This window comes from Bombyx mori, chromosome 8 (genome assembly GCF_030269925.1).
Source record: "Bombyx mori chromosome 8, ASM3026992v2".
Classification (NCBI taxonomy): domain Eukaryota; kingdom Metazoa; phylum Arthropoda; class Insecta; order Lepidoptera; family Bombycidae; genus Bombyx; species Bombyx mori.
The window spans coordinates 12417931-12437805 of record NC_085114.1 but is presented as its reverse complement, the minus strand read 5'-3'; the positions used below and the strand labels follow the sequence as shown (position 1 = coordinate 12437805).

Genomic DNA, 19875 nt, shown 5'->3' with positions numbered 1-19875 from the left:
GTGGTACCTACCTGTGCGGACTCACAAGAGGTCCTACCACCAGTAAATTTATTTATTGTTTAGAAGGGCGAACGAGTTTACGGTCAGTGTTATGTGTTTCACGGAGCCTATAGATATCAAAAATAGTAATGTCAAATCAATCGTCGCAAATCCTGAAGCTTATGGCTTTCAATAGTTCGTATGCATGACTGCTTTGCAGCTGAAAAGATAGTGGGAGATTCTGTGTGGGCTTACAATGTGACCTACCTCTAGTGAATACAACATCACCGACAGTTTTTTTAAAGTAGATCCACTGTAAACAACTGAAAGTCTTTTTAAGTTTCACTCGCATTCTTAATAATTTTATAATCGTGGATTTACGATTTGAAATTCTCATGAGCACATAGCATATTGCTAATCGCCGAATGGGCTCGACGAGTAAATTAACTTATAGACACAGCCCACTGAGTTTCTCGCCGGATCTTCTCAGTGGGTCGTGTTTCCGATCCGGTGGTAGATTCTGCGAAGCACTGCTCATGCTAGGGCCAATGTTAGCAACCTTAGAGTGTACATAAGCAAGCTATATAATGCATAAGCTAGCTTGTTTATATATAGTTACTCTAAGTTAGCAACACTCCCGGTTTGAGCACCGTGAGCTCAACTACTCGCCCGGTAACGCTGATATGGTCTCTCAAGACCATCAGCTTAGGTAGGAAAAAAAAGTTAATTGCGACTACATTTTAATGATATGTTACATGATATTATTTATATCTTGATCTCTTTTTTTCTTGTTTTCTCTTGTTGAGCAGTAAAAATGGCACTATGTTTTTTTTTATATAATCTTAACTCTAAAAACTCCGTAACTCTAATAAACTCAATCAATAATAGCGGATAACTTTTTTTTGGTCGTTATTTTAGGGCTCTTTATAGAGTTGTAGATTCACGCGTGAAGATTGATGAAGATTTTTATGGGCCTAGTTTTCTCTGTGTGGATGGACTCGGCATTGAGCTGGTCTGTTAGAATTTCCTCTGGACCGCACTTAGAGTCTTCCGCAAAATTCACAGCTAAGATTTCGTAATTGATGACCGCGTGATGACTAGCTGATGTCGTCAGTCTATTCGTTCATCTTTGTAATTTGTATAGCATCATTGTCACGACAATATAATGACACATGTTGTACTATTGCTTTATTTAAACAATAGCTTTATTTTTAAAGGTGTTCAGCCCACTGAGTTTCTCGCCGGATCTTCACAGTGGGTCGCGTTTCCGATCCGGTGGTAGATTCTGCGAAGCACTGCTCTTGCTAGGGTCAGCGTTAGCATCACTCCGGTTTGAGCCCCGCGAGCTCACCTACTAGTTAAGGTTACGCTGAAATTGTCTTTCAAGGCTCTCATTTTAGGTACGAAAAAACAAAAAAAGTTGAATGATAAGTTGCCCGTTTTATTGTGTGTAAAGCTACGAATTATTTATTATAAACATACATAATCAGTATTTCCTCGAACTAAATATTTTTAAAATCGACTCTCAACTATATTTTTGTGAACATAGTACGTCCTGTCAAAAAACCTGGATCGCTCAGTTGATGGGTAACAGATCACTATGCCATCATGCTTTCTTCATGACAGAATTGAAAGTTTTGCAACGATAGTTATCACAGAATAGAACTTTATTTATTTTTTATTGCTTAGATGGTTGGGCGATCTCATAGCCCACCTGGTGCTAAGTGGTTATCGGAGCCCATAGACATCTACAACGTAAATGCCGCCACCCACCTGGAGATATGAGTTCTAAGGTCTCGGTATAGCTACAACGGCTGTCCGACCCTTCAAACCGAAACGCATTACTACTTCACGGCAGAAACAGGTAGGGTGGTGGTACCTACCCGTGCGGACTCACAAGAGGTCCTACCACCAGTAAACCACCACATATTTGAAATTTTAAACGAATTAAAACGGAATGGATGGGTTGGAAGAAGATTTGGCGTCCTATTTGGTGCTATACGGCAGTTGGAACCTATTGAGGCAACACTGGAAATCCACTAGTTCATCACTACATAGTATAAAACAAAGTCGCTTTCTCTGTGCCTATATCTGTCTGTACCTATGTATGCTTAAATCTTTAAAACTACGCAACGGATTTTGATGCGGTTTTTTTTAATAGATAGAGTGATTGAAGAGGAAGGTTTATAACATCCATTAAATAGTAAAGAAATCATGATAAATTACAGTTTCCGAAGCGAAGCAAGGGCGGGTCGCTAGTCTAAAATAAATGACACTCAAAATACTTCCTTTAAAAAAATTAAACAACAATAAACATAAACAATTTGAATGATAAAATGAATTATATCAAAGTTCTTTATATTAGAAGTGCTCGTAGTTCAGTATCGTAACTTTGAAAGCGCATTTATTACGGGGGCACACCACTAAATCTGGAGCCTTAAAATGACGCTTGGCTAATTAAGATGCTTTGGAGAATTAATATACTTAATATATTTGATTGTTATGTGTTTTATTAGTTGTTGTGCTGTTGTTATTAGGTAAATATTTAATAAAATACTTTATATCTTTTAAATACTAACACAGATAAAAATATTTTTTGAATAGTTTATTAGTAATTACGTACAGGCATTGTAAGCTTTGCGTCTTTAATAAAATTTGGGTTTAGTTTCAAATCAGCTACTTAGGAAAACTAATCATACAATGACGCGTTTTCTTATACATTCACTGTATATTTTAAATGAATTTTATCCGTTAGTTATTACAAAATATTTTAATCTACAAACAATTTATCAACGAGTAACATTTTAGTGAAATAGTTAAGTAGCCGCGGGCACTGCGCACGCGCCACTCCCGCCATCTTGTTTAATCTAGTGCCGTTGATCGCGGAAAAGCGCGCGCAACCTTCAACGACCTTCGCTCTCCGACCACTCTAACCGAGCCCTTACGGTATAAGCAACCTTACAGCCCACAACACTCATACGCCATTAAGACTATTTTCGCCTGTACTTCTCTTAGTCGCTTAATGTTTTTTTTTGTATTAAAAACGTCCCTGCTCGTGTATTAGTGTTCTACAAACTTAAGTAGGTACATTAAATTCATGGTCTGGTCCTATAAATCGATCGATAAGTAGATTTATATTGTATAGGTACTTTGTCACATTAATTGAAATTATTTTAATGTGAGACGGGAGCCTGATTTGTAAAGATAAGATAATTATTGTGGTACTGCGTAGATGAAATGGCGCATGGCGACGCGAGTAGGTATTTATTATAACGTAAAGTGTAAAACTGTTATTTATTGAGCTATTTACGTGCATACAAATTGTGTAGCATTTTTGGAGTTTACTCCTTAAGAATCGATTTACATATATAGGCCCGGGGTATGAAAATTATGGGGACCAAAATCGTACTAGAGAGTATAGCATGTCACACGAAATGCGTTATGCGCCTGATTGGCTCCTGATTGCGTGATGCGTGCGCGCGCCAATCAGGAGCCAACGCGCGGCCGCGTTATCGCAGGTGACGCCGGGCTGCTGCGCCGGCAGTCCGCCACAAAGCCTCGTACTGATCGCGCGTTTCTCTCATTATTGTATTTTCATATATTTGTTAGTCGTTTGTTTTGTGTCTCGTTAATTTGTTAATAATCTGTAGTGTATCGTGTTGTCGTAATATAGAACTATTTCTCGTATTGTTTCGTTTAATTTACCGACATCGTTTTGCTTGTGGCCGGACGCCGTTCGGGTTCGATTCCTGAACGTATCAACTGTTAGTGGGTTGATACCCGAATATAACCCGCTACAAATCATTTATTAATAAAGCTTATTAAATATAAACAATTCCTTCTATCAGTGAATGGACAACTTATATATTAATTGTAAAAGTGAATTATATAGACTTACTTAATTACCGCATCCACGTGTTCCGCAACTCCCGGATCATTCTCACTAGAATACGTAACTTCCATATTTTACTGTATTCAACTGACACAAATTTATATTTATATCCAGTAAACTCCAGTCGTGCGTCGGAGCGGACACACACACTTTTTTTTTACAGCACATTATTTTACATTTAGGCTAGTGATATCGTTATTAAAATAATTTTAGATGTTAGGAGAATGAAGACTTTTACATACAAAATCGCGTAGTCAAGTACTTGAATTAAGGATTTGCGACCTTATGCCACAATTGTCGTGCCTCTATAAGGGTGCATAAGAGTTAGTTTTTGGGGCGAACCCCTCTACTCATATAGTCCACCCATATAAACATTAAAAAAAGTACAAAAAAAATACATTAAGTTCCCAGACAAAACCTGTACATTATTTATAATAAGGCGCATAGGTGCGCAAAGTTTTATAGCAGACAGACAGACTAATATTTATTTACATTAATATTCGTGTATACATTTTACATTTATACTGATTGTTTTCAACTAATTGCCGGTTCGATCATAAATCGTTGTAGCTTTATTATTATTGACATACATATCGTGTCTTGAAATGTCTCGATTTCATTAATTAATTTATTAAATCACAATATTTCCATAAAGTTATTTTTTATTGGTAATAAAAAAGTGGATAGAGGATCATAATTCAGCAAGGTTCCCGATGTAATTCCCACGGTGACCGTATTTTGAACAGTTATAAATTTTCAAAGTAATTACGTGAACGACACAAATATATAATTATTATTGTTTATGAAAATAGAATTTAAAAATGAGCTTGGTTTGCAATTAAAACTATTTTTACGTTATCATTTCACGCGCCAAAACAACAAACTCGAGCGATTACAGTAGATTTTTCTGATTTAATCCTTTGGATTAATTATTAAATAACCCAAAGAATATTTCTTCCTTTTAAACTGATTTGTAAATGCGCCACCCACCTTGAAATATAAATTTTAAGGTCTCAAGTATAGTTACAACGGCTGCCCGACCCTTCAAACCGAAACGCATTACTGCTTCACGGCAGAAATAGGTAGGGTGGTGGTACCTACCCGCGCGGAATCACAAGAGGTCTTGTCTTTTGAGTTAGACTTAGCGTTTTAAGTCGAACAGGCAATTATTTTACGGTTTAGCAATGGAAGGTACACGGAAATGCTACCATGCTGCCATTGTGAGCACGGAAGACCTTGAAATCTAAGTGATCGGGCAAATAGAAGATTTGTTGAACTAAACAAATTTTCTAAACTAATACTAGTTAGGCACGCATGTACAAACAAATAGGATTATGCGCGGACAACAGCAAACAGCTTTTTAATTCGCCCAAAGCCGATAGCGTTGGACAGGTCGCGGCCTGTCGCGATTCCAGATAGCCCAGTTTGTGAGCACAATTGCCGCATCTGCGCCCGCGAGCCCATTGTGCTAGTGGGAACATGCCCTTAATTGCGCGCCGGTATAAATTAAAATGAGAATGCTATCTTATGCGCTGGTGTGGTTCTAGAGCTACAAATGTAGAACGCTAGAAAGTGTGTCGATGAATTATTAGCGTGTTTTGTTGATTATGTTGAGGTTACGACAAATTTGTTTGGTTTTTTTTTGGAAAACTAATTAAGAGAATAAAAGTTACATGTAGTTTTTAGAAGATATTGTTTACTTCTTCTATCAGCTCATAAATAGCTTTATACTTTGAGTTGGGATAACAGCTATGTGGTATAGACGGCTTTGTGTATAAATCACATTATCACTGCCTCATTATTAGCTAACAAGAGGACAATCCTTGACTTTTCCTTCACCGCACCTTCTGCAACTTAGTCCTCCCAAGGAACATCTTTCCAACATTCGACATATCTTTGGTCGTCACACCGAAGTTCGTTTCCAGTAACTATAGCCACTTCTTTCGGTCAATATGAATTTCTAAAGACTATTTCTATATCGTACCATTCAGCTACGTAGTGTCGGATCCGTTCTCTTTAAAAAAAACTTTTTGGCTTCAACAGCGGCACGTTCGGACGCTATGCGAGAGTTGTAGTCGGTATTTAATTGCCTTATCCATAATTAGTATACTCTATGTTTAAGCGCATAAGCGATGAAAATAGGCTGCTACTCCACATGTTTGTTAATTGAAATGCATGTAAATATTTGTGGCGTTAGTTGTGCTTATGAAATACGCTTATTAAGGTAGTACGATGCTTTTGTTACAAATTTAATGTAGGAATGCTTAGGACATTATGAGGCAGCGTGAATTTTATACGTACTGAATTAGGGCAAGTCACTTTAAGTACCTTAACGTTTGTAGTTAATTAATAAATAACAATTACTTTTGCAAGACCTATTGATTTATTTACGTTATGGGGTAATTGTGTTTTTCTTTGCATTAAACGGGTTTTTTTTTAATTTTTTTTATTGCCTTTGTAGGCAGACGAGCATACGGCCCACCTGATGGTGAGTGGTTACCGTCGCCCATGGACTTCAGCAAAGCCAGGGGCAGAGCCAAGCCGCTGCCTACCGGGTGGATATTCACAGCCCTACAGGTTTTAAGTAGGTCTCCTTCGGAGGCGCTCGGGCAGTTGTTAGCAAATCCCACCCCTCCTGGCTGAGCCTTTGCTCGGTCACCTGTCCTAACCAAACTGGAATGGCCTCCGGGCCACCAGTATTCTTTCAATCATAAAAAAAAGTTTAAAGTGGTTACCTAAGCCTAAAGATATCAAAATCTAGATGACAAACGGTGGCAGCGGCTTGGCTGTATCCCTGGCATTACTGACGTCCATAACGACGGTAATCACTCATCATCAGGTGGGCCGCATGCTCGTTTGCCTACAAAGGTAATTAAAAAAATTTAGGCGCCACGCCGTTGAAGGCTCTTTAGTGTGACGTAATTGCAGTCCTACAGTTTCCATTTGGTGACGTCATTGATTCGTCGCAGAATTAGGCTAAATGCTAACTACCCATAATGGGCACACTTTTTTTTTTCTATATTTGTCCCTTTATTATTGTAGACATGTGTATGGCTTTTAAACACGGAATACAGATTTACGACCTGACTACTTCGAGTCATTTTGGCGGTCGCTGTCGTATAAGACAAGATATTTGACAGATGCCTGAATCTCGCTAACGACATATTCAAGATATGATTGCACGTGTAGAAGTTTCGAACGATAACATTGGGGCCTACGCGGCGTCTGTCTGATTTCTCGTAGTCCACTAAAACATAGCGTTTAATTTCGCCCTTAAAATCTATAAGCTTCGATCGTTATATTAAACATATGAATAGCTGATGGATATGTAGACTATGACACGCAACAGCTATCCTACAGACACAGCCCACTGAGTTTCTCGCCGGATCTTCTCAGTGGGTCACGATTCCGATCCGGTGGCAGATTCAGCGAAGCACTGCTCTGGCTAGGGCTAGTGTTAGCAAATATCTGGAAAAGCCTCTTAGGCTTACAAAGAATAGGCAGCGGAAAAAAAAGCACCGCCAATTTAAATCCGATTTGCCTATTTCTGCCGCGAAGTAATAATACTTTCTAGTTCGAAGATTAACTAAAAATAATGCAAATAACTAGCCAATGTAACCGGTAAAAAATCATTAGATGGGCCTTATTATGACTGCATAAAGTTCGTTTTATCGCGAATTACATACCTCGGAACTTTTAATTATAACACCAAATTCATTGCATCCACAATTGAAATAATCTTCACTTTATTATGATAATTCTCAGTGAAAATTCAGATTTTATTGTTTTACAAAAACAAGTAACAGTTTGAATGAAACTTTTGTTTTTATTCTATACCTACTGTTTGCTTTTATGTGACCAATTTAATTTTGAAGTAATCCTAGCATAATAAACTTAAACAAAAACCACTCTTATATAAGATACGTAATGTCCATTGTAACAAATATTACGTAGATAACAAACATTGATCTCAACTTGTCGACTTCTTTTTCCTACGTAATCGTTGGTAGCGTCGTTGGAATACGCCCTAAGGGGGACACGCGGAAGGGTAGGTGAGCTCACGAGAAATTCTGAGCGGTGAGCTCACTCAACCCGAGGGAATTGCTAACATTGGCTCTAGCAAGAGCAGTGCTTCACTAAACCTACCACCACATTGGAATCGCGACCCACTGCGAAGATCCGACGAGAGACTCAGATATTTGTGTCTATGGGATTGTCAGCAATAAACAGAATTGTCTCCTTTAATATTAAAGGGGCATCTAAATCTACGAGCATCTACTCTTTAGAACTTCGTACAGTGAATAATCAATCTTGTTTTAAATTTGATCAGGTGCAAATTACAACACAAATCTACTAGTCACGATTGAAAAAAAAATGTCATTATAAACTGTCGTAAAACTCTAAATTTTGAACTGGAAAAAATGAGCTTTATCTCTATTACGTTATAGTTCATTATTTCTGATTAGTTATTAAATAAGAACTGTTCGATATTTACATCTGAGTCCTCTCAAACGTCGTTTTTTTTTCTACCGAGAAGGATGATTATTATCCCTAAGGTTAACTGTTTTAGGTTCAATTAGTTAAAACCGCTTACGGTTCGTTCGGACCTTTTGTTTCGGTCAAGCGACAGTGCCTTTACGCTTACGTCAAGGTGACATGAGATGTTAATATCTATTGTATTAGTGCTAAACATCCGTGACCTTACACTGTACAAAGTTCACTAAGTGCATGAGGCACGATTCACTCACACAAACGCGATTACGAAGCTAGGCGACCAATTTGAACAGTCCGAAAACTGTAGGAAAATTCTCTGCAGTAACCCAACTCTTTCAGTCGGTCGTATTACAGCATCTGTTTGTAGGTTAACGCTGATAATGAGAGTAATTAACAGTAGAGGTCGAATTTAGACGCGAACACAAAAACGCTTGGGCGGCTTAGTTCAAAACGGGAACAAAACGGCGGTCTACAAGGCACTTTTTCCGCGACGACCCTAAAGGAGCTAAAGCGACAAGTCGCAAAACAGGTAGGCGGCGTGTATATATATGCGCTTGACATGTGACCGCCCGTGATACGCACCAATACAAAAGATATCACCTGTGGAACCTCACGCACACAGCCGACCGATAAATCGTGCCGCGAACAAAATGGTCCACGCACACGCGCGCGCGCTCCGTCCACCTCCGTAACCTCCACACAAGGGTCGTACGCGAGTTCATTTTGATACCACACTGTTGCGTTTTCACCTGTTGCGAGTGTGGTTGTGAGTACGCTGTTTCAGTCGTTTAGTTTGTTTGGCGCGATCTGGTCGTACCCGTCCGGCGGTCTCGCTGCCTCCGTACCCACGTGTGCTGCATGAATGCTAATTGACTTTATTGATAAGTGCGCCGCTGACGTACGCCCGCCGATAACATTGTGCCGGCGAAACGCGTTGTATTCAAATATATTTTTTTCTTTCGACACAGTGCTTAGTGGCCAGTGTTTAGTGCAAAATTTTCTTTCGACTTTCCCCGCGAATTTCCTTTGAGTTCGCCAAACTGAGGAATATTTCGGCAAACGATTATATCTGGAAGTACGTGAAAGGTGAGTTTTTTTTTTAAGTTAAGTAAATTTATTTCACAATAAACCGTTTTGACATGATACAATATATGCGAATGGTTTCCAAATATGTTATATTAATTCGCTCAAGAATTCATTTGGAACTTCAATTATTTATAACAAATACAGGTATACAATAGGTTCTTTTACTTTGCGATACGTGCTATGCGTATTGATAAGGTTACGAAACTAAACAAGAATTCCCACAATTTTAATATTTAGTTTATAATACCGAAAAAATGAAACAATATCGTAATTGCCTGCTCATTGTCAATGATCCTTAATTGAATTGGACTTATATGAGTCGTCTATTATCAAAGGTGGCAATCTGTGCATTTGGACATTTTTTTTTTATTGATATGTCAATTCAGATTGATTTGAATATAATCGTCTCCTTCAAAGAATACGGTTCAAAACCTGCATTAAATAAAGGTTAATAGTTAACCTGTTATTTATCTAAGATGTTGTTCCGAAGAGTTTTGTGACTGCCAATGGAATACAAAGTCAATAATTCGTTTTTCTGATTTACCAATCATTGTCCAAAAGTCAGATTGCCGGCTTTGATAATAGTCGACTCATATAGAGGTCCTTTACTTCTATTTTTAATGTCTATAGGTGTATTTATATCGTTATAATTGCTTTAAGCGGCAAAATTACCACTTTTACATGCCGAAAAGGGGGGAGAGAAAGCCCGAGGGATTGTCTCAAGGACCGACGCGATGTAATCACCCATCATATCAAGTGTCATTTGTTTATAGAGCAATTTTTGATTTATTAGCTCTGCTTATGTCTAGTCATTTAGCATATAAAAAGGATTTAAACTAAAGTAAGGGATACTAAACCGTATGCAGAGTGATTGAAATAAAATCCTATTTATTAGCCGAATAGCCGAACAATCTTCTGTAATAAGGTTGATTTCTCGACACAAATCGTAGTGTCTAAAATCAAATCAGTTTACTTACTAGTGAACATCAGTGAATATGGAGTATTTTGATATTATTCATATTATCACATTTTGACCATCAGTATCTAAGACAATGCGAAAGATATTTGACATGCATGTATTTGTTATAACTAGTGGTCCCGCAGTAGTTAAAATTCGATTTTAATCAATTGAAATTTTATGTTTATACATTAATATGGTTCTATAGTCAAATACTATTATACTTATATAATATAATCACAGATTTCGCCAAAACTACACTATACATAAATAATAATAAAGGCAAACAATATTCATCAATTTGACCACAGACTTTAAACTTTTTTATTTTTTATTGCATAGATGGGTGGACGAGCTCACAGCCCACCTGGTGTTAAGTGGTTACTGGAGCCCATAGACATTCACAACGTAAATGCGCCACCCACCCCGAGATATAAGTTGTAAGGTCTCAGTATAGTTACAACGGCTTCCCCGCCCTTCAAACCGAAACGCACCACTGCTTCACGGCAGAAATAGGCGGAGCGGTGGTACCCACCCGCGCGGACTCACAAGAGGTCCTACCACCAGTAATTACGCAAATTATAATTTTGCGGGTTTGATTTTTATACACGATGTTATTCCTTCACCGTGGAAATCAATCGTGAACGTTTGTTGAGTACGTATTTCATTAGAAAAATTGGTACTAACAAAATTTTCACAATTGACAATCCACAAAGAGTATATTTATAAGTATGTGTTGTGTCAAATACATGGTAGTGCGTGTAATGTTTTCTTTATTGTATCTTTTATGCATTATTTAAAAAAATATTAGCATTGTGCACTTCTTCTCTATATTCTCTATGAGTGTGGAAAATTTTATACTCCTCCGTCAGTGCAATTTTCGTAAAAAGGGATACAAAGCATACTCCTCTGTCAGCGCAATTTTCGTAAAAGGGATACAAAGTTTTTGCTTCACGTATTAATATATAGATATCTTATGTATAAGCTCCAAGCCAAATCCTAGCTTGAGGCCTTTGAATTTGGAATTTATCCATTTATTTTGTTGGTAAGTTATAAATAAATAAACGGCTTACAAACGTGGCTTTAAACTCTAAATAAATTTGCCAGTTTTAACAAAACAGGCTGCTCGTAGCTACACATGACATGTCCTTCTTCAAACGAGGCTTGTGGAGAGTATTAAGCGGTAGGCAGCGGCTTGGCTCTGCCCCTGGCATTGCTGAAGTCCATGGGCGACGGTAACCACTCACCATCAGGTGGGCCGTATGCTCGGCTGCCTACAAAGGCATAAAAAAAAAACACAATTTTCTTCATAGAAATTCTACTTTACACACTTAATAATTCAGTCAATATTTTTCCCTCCAAATAAATAAAATCTAAACTATTTTATTATCTGAGAAATAATCGTCAAACTTCATTATTATCTGTTACCATTAATAATAATTGTCTTTAATCGTTCCGTTTCATTTGAATTTAAGAATAACGCATCATATGGATACGTCACAGGCGTGTGAAAATAGTAAATGCTTGTCATTATAATTAATTAGACTTCATAAATTATTCACATACACAATCACACACTATTGATAATTATTTTGTAATAAATAATAGTAGAGCGGTAATATCTCTGTGGCTATGGTTGTTTGTAGACACAAAACCAAATAAATGATAACCGATAACTATAAAACTAAAGCTGATAACTATCAAACGATAATGTTACCGATCGAATTTTAAAACAGTCGCTTACGAAGGTACCGGATAGATACATATTTCACAGTTGTTTTTTACAAATTATCGATTGTGTTGTGTAGTTGGCTTTTCCAGGTTTCGTATTACAAGCCAGGATTAATTAATTGCTCGGCAGAAACAGCCGCGATAGTGATACTTCTGCGGACTTATACTACACTGTGGCACAAGAAAATGCCGCTTAGCGATCTCAATACGTTGATACTCAGAGAAATCTGGCCATTCTCCGATGAATTCATTCGTTGATATGAGACGCGGGGAGATATATGTATATTTTCTCCCTATCTATTCACTGGTAACCTAAGGGGCTATTCTAGCTTCTAGTGAACGGATAAGTGAGCTCACGGACTCAAGCTGAGAGGATTTGATAACACTAGCCCTAGCAAGAGCCCGCGTGTAGATAAGAAAGGGGGATGATAACGAAACGACACCTTTATATCAATTTTACATATTACATAACTTATTTTGATTTATGTTTGAAGAAAAACTTGGAATTTCCAAAAATACACCGAAGCTTGTTACTAGCTGCTGCAAAAACAAAAGAATTTAGTTGACAAACAGATGTGGAAAATAATTGCATTTGACTGTTTTATCTTTGCGTATTTAAATATGTATAATAACTTATTACTTTCAATTATTTTGTATATACGTGGCATCTCTAATAACAGCTTAAGTACTGTGTGACGTAATAATTAATATTTCCTTAATTCAATTATTAATCTATTTTTTTTAAGCTGTCTTAAAACATGATCCTTCAGACATCGTTCAAGTACACTAAGCAAACTCATATGTAAATAGACGATGCTTAAGTGTGACCCAACCGGAAATCGAACCCGTGACCTCCGGTGCTCGAGACAATAGTCGACCTGACTTCACAAATAGATGGGCTGTTTTGTATATATTTAAATCATTTCTATGTTTAACGCATAGTTTTTGTTAAATGTTTATTTCTTGTCGCACAGTTTCAAATTTGAATTAGTACTTCACCTGGAATTTGGGTTTTTGCTTCTGTTATCCATGCCTGCTTATGGCTGTGTGCTGATAAAGTGGTTTAGCTGACAGTAGAACAACCGATGCTGTTAATCATCAAAACTTGAATTCAAATTTTTATTTTTATTTTTTATTGCTTAGATGGTTGGACGAGCTCACAGCCCACCTGGTGTAAAGTGGTTACTGGAGCCCATAGACATCTACAGCGTAAATGCGCCACCCATCTTGAGATATAAGTTCTAAGATCTCAGTATAGTTACAACAGCTGCCCCACCCTTCAAACCGAAACGCATTACTGTTTCACGGCAGAAATAGGCAGGGTGGTGGTACCTACCCGCGCGGACACACAAGAGGTCCTATTACCAGTAGAAATTCAAATTCAAAATCATTTATTTCAACCTACTTGTTGAATGTCAAAATATAAATAACAATGTTAACTCTACCACCGGTTCCAAAAAAAACCACAGTCCTGAGAAGAACCGGCGAAACAAACTCAGCGGTTTTTTTTTGGTTTTTTTTTCAAATCTTTTTTTTTTTAATGCCACCGTTTCTCTGCAGAACTTCTTGAAACTGTCATATATTCTTGTGCGCACTCATTATACGCCAAGCAACAACTGGTGCTATCCACCGCCATTTGTTTACCAAACATAAACAAAATCAGCGTATTACTAAATGTTTATTGAAAATGAAATGGTTTTTTATATTGCTTACGTGATAAATGTAGGTCAGATATAATACAATGACTACAGAAATCATACATTTACATTTCAACATTTCAAGGTGGGTGGCGCATTTACGTTGTAGATGTCTATGGGCTTCGGTAACCACTTAACACCAGGTGGGCTGTGAGCTCGTTTACCCATCTAAGCAATAAAAAGAAAAATGAAATCCAGAGTCGTACGAAATGAAGTTGTGTTGGTCTGTGTGCTTAGTGCGAGTTTTTTAACGTTCTCGATAGCGTAAAAGTTAACTACAATTTATATGGAGTTGGAACGTTTGCCACTAGGAGCGTTGTTCCAATTACATACAAATTTGAGTTAACTTTTACGCTATCGAGTACGTTGAAAAACTCACACTAAGCTCACTGAAGGATAAAAGTTCAATACGTTGAACGATGCGGCTGTGTCGGTGTTCGAATCCCACCGACACCATCGACACCACCATCGCGTTTTTACCATCGCACCGCCCGCCACCGGAGTAGAGTTCATCCACACTACCTGGAGCCATTGCGGTCATCGACAGTGCGTTTCCAGAGATCATTTTTGCCACGTACCTTCCAGCTATGGAATAAGCTCCCCTCCACGGTGTTTCCCGAGCGCTATGACATGTCCTTCTTCAAACGAGGCTTGTGGAGAGTATTAAGCGGTAGGCAGCAGCTTGGCTCTGCCCCTGGTATTGCTGACGTCCATGAGCAACGGTGACCACTTACTATCAGGTGGGCAGTATGCTCGGGAAAATAAAAAAAAAACCGGATTCGTTTCTGACGATTTCAGCAACTTTGAAGACTAAATGTTGATAAATCTATTGAGTGTTTTTGTTATTGTTTCGCATTTAATGTAATTTAGGATATCAATTAAATTAATTGAAATATAATTTTCTGAGCTGAACGTAAAATTTGCTTGACTGATCAAAATATGAACATTAGAATTTTATTTTAAAATTGTAATGGTAACACTTAAGTCGTAATTAAGTTGCTAATTTTAAGATTTGCTCATGGCAACCCTCTCTTCCGTTCCAGCCTTTTAGCCCAATGCATGGCAAGCTGTAATTAAATTACAATTAAATTAGAATAAACGCGAATGTTCATTTTACAAGCCTGTATTTTATTGTCACGGCTTGAATCTCGCCAACGAAATTTTCAAGTTAAGTTTGAATATTTACAAGCTCCGTATAACAGCAACAGGACTATCGTCTGCCGAGCAATTTCACCAGCTCGGTGGAAGATCTTTCTTTTGTCATCAACCCCCAAACACTTCAAGGTATATTTTTATCAATAGCGTTTTTCATATGTTTAGGGATGAGAGTAAAAGAGCGGACGGTTAGCGTGGTATGGACATGTGATGCGTAGAGAGAAGATGCATGTGACTAGGAGATGTATGGAAATGATAGTGCAAGGTGGAGGGGGAAGAGGTCGACCGAAAAAGACATGGATGAAGTGTGTCAATGATGATATGAGAGAGAGAAGAGTGAGTGTTGAGATGACGGCTCAAAGAAGAGAATGGAAGAGAAAAATTAGCTGTGCCGACCCCACCTAGTGGGATAAGCTGGAGAAAAAGAAGAAGATATTTTTAGGGATGAGCACAACGAGATGTGACCGTATTTTGTTTTCGTCATGAATATTCCAATTTTTTTTAAGCTCTTACAAAAACATTATAAGTTAGTCTGTTTTGTTTAAGTAGCCCTACACAGCTCATTAACAGGCAAGTCTCAACAATGACACATATGTCACACTTTAAATATTCACGTTTGTGTGGTGTCCAAGGCCTAGCCATCCATGGTCAGATTCTGGAGAAACTTTTTTAAATACTTAAACTATACATACCGATAAACACTTAAAATTAGGCGGGCCGTGAGTTCGACCATCCATATACGAAATTAAAAAAATATAAAAAAAACACCATGTGGTACATGAACTCCTCCAACCATCTAAACAATAAAAAAAAATAAAGAGGAAAAATTATTTTAAATACGGTGAATATTGAGTTAGATCCATTCGTACAAACATAATTATGTATGTTTTATAATATTTATATGTTTTTTAGTAATTAAATTTTAAGTCTTTTAAATATTAAACAATGACATAATAATATTATTTAGGTCACTGTTAAAAAACATAACGTAACATACATGTTAATGCCAGAATAGCATTAGTTTTATCATTGATTTAAAAGGAATTGTACTACTTTACCCTATTGAAAGGTTCAGTGTCACAAATATGCCCAAAATAATATATTATGTAGGTAATATGAGTAACAGTTTTTCGAATAGACTTGGAGTTAATTAGAAATAGTTTACAGTCCGTGACCAGAAAAACTGTAAAATATTTGAAACTTCGCAAAATATAAATATAATAAATAAAAAAAAACACACACACACACACACACACACATTAATTAAACTGTAATATTTAGTTTTAATTAAATCTACGACTCGTGAAAACCGAAAGACTAATACTAATACTACATATTAAGTTACAAGTGTGTATTAATAATATTAATATTATATACGAGCATAATTATGCATATTTGCTTAAACGGACCTCACCTAATCCAGTTTGTAATTATGCTTCTTGTGTGACCTCTGTGTGTGTCAGTCCGCACGGGTAGGTACCACCACTCTACCTATTTCTGCCGTGAAGCAGTAATCTATTTCGGTTTGAAGGGTGAGGCAGCCGTTGTAACTATACTATAACTATAGCCGCCCACATTAGAGCTTATATCTCAAGGTGGGCGGCGCATTTACATTCTAGATGTAAAGCATAAGTTAAGATAAGAAATAGTCAAAAGAATAAACAAAGAGCAAAGAAAATTGACGTTCATTTTCCATCGACAATTTCTTTACTATGACTATACATCATTTTAGTATATCTTAATAGAATAGAGTAGAGGTCAGCGACCTTATCATCCAAAAGAGGCAAATACAGATAATACACACTTGAAATATATTCAAAGAGCCATGTATTTAACATACATATGCTTTGCTTTCGTAAGAAACTAAGTGGAAAAGCTTAAATAGGAAAACGAGCCCTGAAACTAGACCGGGAAATCGCTAGAAAGAAGAAGAAGACGTATTTTTCGTGTTTAGCTTAAAATTGTATGCGATTGTTGGAATTTGAACCAATTAGCTTCGTTAGTCAAAAGAGATAAGTTCAGCAGATGTCGTGATCATTGATCAAAGTCTAACAACGGTTCCCAGTATTTTTTAATTTTTATTGCTTAGATGTGTGGACGAGCTCACAGTCCACTTGGTGCTAAGTGGTTATTGGAGCCCATAGACATCTACAACGTACATGCGTCACCCAGCTTGAGATATAAGTTCTAAGATCTCAGTATAGTTACAACGACTGCCCCACCCTTCAAACCGAAACGCATTACTGCTTCACGGCAGAAATAGGCAAGGCGGTGGTACCTACCCGCGCGGACTCACAAGAGGTCCTACCACCAAGTAATATTTAGCTTGTTCCCTTCAAAAAAGCAGCATAGGAGAGAATTCTAACTTTGTGCCTTTCTTTTTTTTGCCTACCTAAGCTTTGATAGGCTACGTCAGCGTAACCTGGCGAGCTCACGGGGCTCAAACGGGAAGTGTTGCTAACACTGGCCCTAACAAGAGCAGTGCTCCGCAGGATCTGCCACCGTAATGGAAACGGGACCCACTGAGAAACTCAGTGGGCTGTGTCTTTAAGGGTTAACTTACTCGTCGAGCCCTTCGTCGCAAGCGACGGGTTCGACGAGAACGGTGACCAGTGCTTGAGGTACCTAAAAGCACCGTTAATAAATCGAGAGGATACGTAATGACGTGCTTAGGGCGACGACGAATGCTTACCGTTCGGTCCACAGGTTCGGGAAAATTACTATTTCGGAGGTTTTACGACTAAGGGAAGATCTTTCACCGAGCGGATGACATTGCTCAGTAGATCGACGAGCCGGTACCATTCAATGTCGAATGATTATTGTTATTGCAATTTAAAAATTTGTTAACATGGATATTCGACCTTCGACCTCTATTGTCTAGAGTATTAATTTGTATAATTATAACTACAGTCTAGTAGTTCAATTATTTATTGAATTGTGGTCGTTATTGGATCTCCCGCGGTTTGAACTCGCGACCGACGTTCGCCTAGTCATATATCATGTTCACTGACATATCAGCTGATGCGGTGAAACTTTTCTTAATCTTATGGCAATTTTAACAAAAGAGCCGTTAAAGATACAATTGAGATTTCAAAACTCATGTTTTTTTTTGCTCTAGGTGTTTTTTTTTCTAATGAAGCTGATGGTCTAGAGAGTCTACCGTCACTGGGCTAGTTGGTGAGCTCACGGGGCTGAAACCTGGGGATGTTGCTAGCACGAACCCTAGCAATAGCCGTGCTTCGCAGAATCTACCACAAGATGGGGACGGAACCGCGACCCACTGAGAAGATCCGGCGAGAAACTCAGTGGGCTGTGTCTGTGGGTTAATTTACTCGCCGAGCTCTTCGTCGCAAGCGACGTGTTCGACGAAAACGATGACCGGTGCTTGGGGTACCTAAAAGCACCGTTAGTAGATCGGGACTCTAGGAGGGCTAACCAACTGACGAACCACTTGATAATAAGCGGTTACTAGAACGCATAGATATTTCGACATGAAGACTGCTACTTTGAGATATGAGATTAAATCATCTATTATTGAACATAAATCTGTTATTTGAGAAACAAAACATCTTGCCAGTGCCAGAATAATGAATAAAAATAACAAAGCGAACGGCTTAAGAATTTCAGTGCGGTGTTGCAGTAATTTGAAACACGAGGATTGTTCGCCACACACGTCACGTAAACATGTATGTACGTAATACGGATACACGTCACGTAAATACGTTTAAGAAGTAATTCTTGAAGTGTAGAAGGTAAATGTAAAATATCACAAATTTAGGCCGAAGATTGCTTCGAAAAGAGAAGAAATTCGTAACTTCATCTTGTGACATGTGAAAAAAAAAAGGCACGAAGGCTTAAGGTTAAAGGTTTGATATTATTTTACCGTTGAAGACTTTTTAGCGGGAGCGCGAGGAGTGAAGTTGTGTGATTTGTTTTATTTTTCTGTATTTAGTGCTTCTTCAGGTTTAAATGTGTAATAATGGTGGTTTATGAACTGTTTAATATCTGTGAAAGTGCACAAATGTGGGAAAATGAAACAAAGCCGCTGGACGTAACTTCTCGGGATCCTCCAAAAGTCCACTGAAAAAATCTCAGTAAATGACCACCATTTTACTGAGATTGTAAATGTCATCCCATATCATCTCATTTAATTTCATCGCAGCTAATTCATTTCTCAAATTAATCATCTGCATTTCATGTCATTTCACTCCATAATATCATTTTTCATAAAAATAAGAATATAAATTAAAATAAGATATGACTTAAAGGTCTTAGTTACCAGGTCATAAAATCCCTTAATAAAATATTTTACCGGACAGCTGTCAAATTTCCCGCTAAAACACTCAAGACGTCATTTGACGTTGATTACGTCACCACACTATATCATATTATTCTATCTTGGCATAAAGGTGGCGCAGTAGAAATGAATAGAACAGTTGCACCAGTTAACATAACTCGTGGTAGATGAGGTGATTACGGTAAAAAGTAACTCAGAGATGAAGTGTACCATCATGTGGCGTGTAAAAAGCTGTTAAACTTTCAGCGCTAACCTTTTCGAACAAAAAGTGATCTCTAAAAACAATTAAAGGCCTCATTCAAATTTAAACTATTTTCTTTTCTCATAGGCAACTTTTTTCGAAATTTTGTGAGTGAGAAATATGGAGGGTAAAAGTAAGGAGTACTTTTTTTTGTACTGTAAATACTTTTTTAAGTACTTTAAGTTTTTTTAATTTTTATTGCATCAAAGTTGGACGAGTTCACAGCGCACCTGGCACCAAGTGGTCACCGGAGCCCATAAACATCTACAACGTAAATGCCGCCACCCACCTTGAGATGTGAGTTCTAAGGTCTCAGTATAGTTACAACAGCTGCACCACCCTTCA

General features: G+C 37.7%; 1 protein-coding gene across 6 annotated transcripts in view; it reads left to right on the top strand.

Annotated features, from left to right (window-relative positions):
* Window positions 1-19875, top strand: part of LOC105841829 (polyhomeotic-like protein 3) — a 363837-nt gene that overhangs the window by 81879 nt on the left and 262083 nt on the right. The window contains exon 1 of one of the 6 annotated variants that reach the window (XM_062669802.1): window positions 8895-9451. The exons of 4 other annotated variants lie outside the window; for them this stretch is intronic. The gene's annotated coding sequence lies outside the window, so the exon portion shown is untranslated. Of the gene's footprint in view, window positions 1-8894; window positions 9452-19875 lie in introns of those variants that run through there. One more of the 6 variants, XM_062669805.1, reaches the window with a different exon arrangement.